Source organism: Larus michahellis, chromosome 3 (genome assembly GCF_964199755.1).
Source record: "Larus michahellis chromosome 3, bLarMic1.1, whole genome shotgun sequence".
Taxonomy (NCBI): Eukaryota; Metazoa; Chordata; class Aves; order Charadriiformes; family Laridae; genus Larus; species Larus michahellis.
The window spans coordinates 22,322,199-22,327,610 of NC_133898.1; positions in this window are offsets into that span (position 1 = coordinate 22,322,199).

Sequence of the window (5,412 nt, forward strand, 5' to 3'; positions counted from 1 at the left end):
ACATGCTGTTGTTGAAGGCAACAGGAGATCTGGCACAGGATCAGTCCTGCAATGATCAAAATAAGGATTTCCCCAGATGATCTTTTGTGTAGGAAAACTCTACACAAAAGTTACAGAGGAGGACTGAAATAGATCATAATGGAGAAAACATCCAGAAAACATTGAATAGGAGGCAGCAGATTTTCTCAGCGTAGGCATCTGTATGTTAGTAGTGATCCCTTTTAAACAAAGCTAGCAAGAAGGACCCTCTCCTGTTACATACTCTTTTGGGCTTCAAACAGCGCAGATAAAGATGCGATACCTGTTCCTTGCCACAGCACCCGGGACAAACAGTGCTGACCTTCCCCAGAGTTTTCATGCATCAGTATTGACCTATTCCTCTGAAACCACTAATCCTTGACTACTTCTGAATGAAATAGAATATTAAAAGAGATTTCCTCCTGAGCCCAGTAAAGAGCTTGAAATTATTCCAACTCTGCTAGCCTGCTAATCCTTAAATTATATATGTTTTTTTAATCTGGTCTAAGTGGGTGTCTCTGCTTTTAGTCACTGACAGACATGCCTTAATTTTGGTGACTGTTATCCTGGAATTTCTTCAGCTGTACAGTGAAGGGTAAGCTACCTCTCTAGGCTCATCATATGGCCACCATAAAAAAAAAAGAAGACTGACTTAGATTTTAAAAAATGGGTGCTTAGGAACAGTTCTCTAGGCTGGGCTGTGCAACAAGACCTTCCAAACATTTTGACTTCTAATGGCAATAGTCTTTTGAGTTTTTTAGAAGATATTGGCCCTGGAGCTTTATTCAGGCTCAAACTTAGTGCCTGGATTTTGCAAGCTTAATGATCTGCCTGTGGCTTGCGCGGCCAATACTGCGAGCCGGCAGGCATTCAGTCCATTGGAAAATTGGGCCAGTTATCTAAATCCGGCCTGTAGAAATCTAATCTTAGCCAGAAGTTTGCACCATTTGTCAGCACACAACTCTTCCTTCTCCCCTCAGAGGTTTTCCAGATTGCATGTATCACATTTCACTGGGGACTCCTCTTATTTTTTGAGTAGCCTTATGCTTTTTTTTTTTTGGTTGGTTGGTTGGTTGTTTTTGTTTTTGGCCAGCTCTGTCAAGAGATTTCATAAGGTAACTTCATTAAACTTAAGGAAGTTACCACACTGACAGTTTGCAGTGTGTTGTGAAAGGTGTAGTGACTTGGAAAGTCTGACTCGTTGTCAAAATGAAATGTGCTAGTGCTGTGTGTAAAAACCCACTGACCCCTCAGGGAAAACAATGAAAATATTCAGCAAAGACACAAGCCTGCCTTTGTGTTGTGTGTTTTCCATTTCTCCTCTTCTATCTTTTTGCTGTGGAGGCCCTCTGATAGAAAATTAAGGCTTTGGTTTTTTATTTCCTTAGTAAAGCAGGGCACAGAACTTGTCGCAATAGCAAATCAGCCAAACGTGTGAGCGTAACTGCTAAAAGCAGTTAAACTTCTCTTATTTGCAAGGAATCTGAGGTGTCTAAAGGAGTTGTGTTGCATGGCAGCCTTCTTGACAAAGTCCAAACGCTCGTCCATGCACTGACTCACACCAGGGCCATAATGTGCTCCTGGCGATTCCCAGGATATCTGGAACTAAAGAACGTATGTGCTAGTGCAAGTTCCCCAAGGACCTACATCTATGAAAATGTTCACTATCAATGTACCTGTTGTAAGGTGTTTCTTACGTCAGGTGCTTAGCTTAACCTACAAATGCTTATATTGGATCCTACATCTGCTAAGCATGTTGCAAGGGAATGAAAATCACCTTTTATAAGCCAGTGAAACTGCCGAGAGGCAGTGGAATCATCTTGCCTACCCAGTGCCCACCTCCATCACTACAGAACAGGAGTAATTGCTGGTGTACTGTTTGCCCTTCCATGCTCCTGATGCCAAGCTGAAAACTGTTTTTCCTTAAGGGCTTGCCTTCTCCTGTGGGTAATGCCCTGAATCTGAACAATGCACAGGGCCTTGCGTAAGACTGAACTTCACCTGAGCATGCCTGAAAGGTATAAACAACAGCAAGCTGCAGGAGTTCCCAAAGGAGGTGGTTATTCCGTCTTCCAGTTGCATGGTAGATTCCCCTGTATGAGATCCATGGTGTTGATCTTTGTGATAAGTGCTGTAGGAGGGACCATACGTATTTCTTCAGAGGGCCATGCCCCATCTTTACTTGTACATTAAGACTTCAAGAACAAGCTGCGAGCCCCTCTGCCCAAAGAAAGGAGACAGTGCTGCATAAGCAGCAATTTCTCTCTCTCTCCCAATCACACACATTGCTGTTTTGTAAGAAGATGACTGATACATGCCTTCAAGAAGCAGGAAAATCCAGATCTCACTGAAGCTAGCGACAAAACATTCATTTTTTGACAAAATCAGGGTTTCTCTGTTCTCGTTCTACCTAAGTATATGAGGTACATTGGAACGTCATACTGCACTTTGAGGGGAGAAAAACCTCCCTCATTGCAGTAGCTAATAAGGTTGGACCCTGATGGACAGGGGTTTGCTCACTTGACTTTTCTTTCTGAAAAGCTGCCATTCTTTTCCCTGATCCATATAAGACACACCTCATTTGTTTATTTCCAGTCTCAGGTGCTCTCATGGCAGCTCTCTGGATCTGGGGATGGTGCTGACTGCACCATGGGTGAACTATTGGTCCTTGCGTTTTAGCTCACATATTCCCCTGATGGGTGATCCACCATTAAACAAGGAGTCCATGCTGACTCTTGAAAGAAAGATTAACGGTTAAAATTTCAAGATGAATGTGTCTGGCAACGCTTTCACTGCTATGCCATTAACAGACAAATAGCAGCACAAAACCTTCAGCGATAAGGCAGTGTATTTTATGAAGCAGGAAGCATAAATTACACAAACCGAACAGCGGACCGTTAAAAGGCAGTATTGTGAAAGTCATTTTCTGCATTCAAAACACTTTCTCCTTTGAATTTTTCCTCATCTATTCCAATTTTTACTCGTTGTTGTAACAAGTAGAAAGAAAACAATACCAATGAAGTTGCATTAGACAAGTTAAAAACCAGCAGGAGGTCAAAGCCAAATAAGCCTGTTAGAAATAACTTTGTTCTTTTTTACTAAGAAACCAAAAGAAACTCTATTGATAAAGCAAAAGGCTAATGCTATATCCATCTGGGAGCAGACTTTGTAATTTTCTTTCTGTTTCATCCCCACTGCAACTCTGACAATAAATACAACAGGTGCACGGGCCTGCAGGGTTTCCTTCCTTTACTCCAGAGGAAACCATAAAGGAAATACATGGCTGGTTTCTGGGGTGCCCTGTGAGCCAGCTGAGAGGGAAAATGGGTCAACGAGTAGCCAAGTGGGACAGCAACTCAAGGGGGAGTATCTGGCACCGTGACCAGGCCTTGGCCCAGGCCCAGGCTGATGCCCAAGCTCAGGCCCCAGGCCCAGGCCATGACCCAGGTTCGAGCCCAGGCCCTGGCCCAGGCCCTGCAGCTGCAGCAGACCCTGGCCCATGGGGGTGCATCAGGCCCCGTAGCCATGCCAAACCCCCAGGGAAGCTGGCAGCCACCGAGGGGGGGGATGATGGAGCTGTCTGTCAGTTGCTGCTAATCCACTAGAGGCCATTGTGACACAGAGTAAAGGGTGCCTGGCAGAACATTTCACTCCAGTGCTGCTCAGCTGTCCTCTTCATTCACACCAAAATGATGAGTTAAGGAGTTTGTTTAGTAGATATTCAAGGGGCAGTAGAGTGGAGAAGTGATTCCTCTGGAAGTTGCGAAATTTCCCATGTGTTATGGAGGAAATTCTGTTAGGCAGAAGCATTGATTTGCTCATGTCTTTTGTGTTTCAGCAATACAGAGTGTATCTTATTATGGCGTTTTGAACAGGATGTGCAGTACTGTGCAATTATTTGAAATCTAGAAAAACATCCTAATGATTTCTTTTCCTATTTGCAGTATTTTAGAAAAGCAGTTGCCTAAGGATTGTTGAGGAAATACTGTGATGGCAGTTAGAAGTTAATTAGTTCACACTCTCTCTCTTACTCATCCATGAAAATGGGACAGGAAAAGGGTGATTTTTGAAGGGGAAATGTGTTTATGCTGGGGTGGATGGTGAGCTATCATAACTCTGGCAACTGGGAAAAGGGAGAAAAGGAATCAAATCAGGGCAAATACAGCTGTCAGGAGGATAAGACAATAGTGAGAAAGGGAGAAAAAGAGATATCCAAGGGGGCAAGGCTACTGGCTACACGAGCCTGTACAACCGAAAACAGGCAAGTGATCATCTCTAACAATTGCTAGGCCTGATGTCTGAAGAAAGATCTGATGCATTTTACTTGTCATTTCCATTTATCCCTGCAGCTACCTGAAGATACAACAATAGCATTTGATGAAATACCATAAGGCAGTCAACCAAGTATAGAGTGAGTCATCTTCCATTGAAGAAAAGCCCTGCCAAATTGGCTAATTAGTATTAGTGAGATAATTCTTCATCTCTTTTCTGTTATGTACTATACACTATACAACACACACAAAAACTTTAAACAAATTAAATATATATATATATTTATATGAAGATATTATTTCAGAAATCAGTTTAGGAACTTTTTACATCTGCATGAAAAACACACCAGAAGGTCCGAGATGGTGCAGTGTTACCATGGCAAACAGATTATTTCTTGTGGTAGCAATATCATAATCTTTCTTGTTTTAGGATTTAGGGAGCAGTAAACCTAATGAGCCTTTACCTGATCTTCTTGAGACTTGCATAAATCAGGAACAATTCCACTGAAGTCAACAGGCTTGATAATCATGTAAATCGTTATATGTGGGTGCAGGATCAGGCTCCCTGTCTCAGGGGAAACATGAATGTTGTCTCGCTTACCTCTTTTACCTGAAGCACCTGGAAACGCATTCATGTGTGGAAAATACTTCTCTGGAAAACAGGATAGCTTCTTGCATGTCTGAAGGGACTGATCCCACGTGTTTTTAAGACTGTGCAATGGCTCCTCATTGTGTGAGGGTGTCGGGGAACTTGGTCAGAGAGTGGCTGTCAGCATCAAGTCTAAAATTAAGGAAAGCAGGAAACACTGATTTATTACCAAAAAGCAAATCTTTTACTTATGAAACAGAAAGTTTGCACACACTTGTTTTCAGACAAGAATATTCCAAGGAGTATGCGAGAGACAGAGAGCAAGAAAGGAATGCTTGCTAGATAGGCAGGATTTTTTAAATAGAAAAACATGAATTTAATGAATAAAGCATCGGACCTGCACTGTAGGCCCTGTGTTTTTAAAGATTTAGAAAGCTAATATAATATGAATCCAGCCATATAATCCTGTGTTCAAAAAATGTGAAATAATAATAACAATGTAACCTCATCCTCTGTATTTTCTCATTTCCTTAG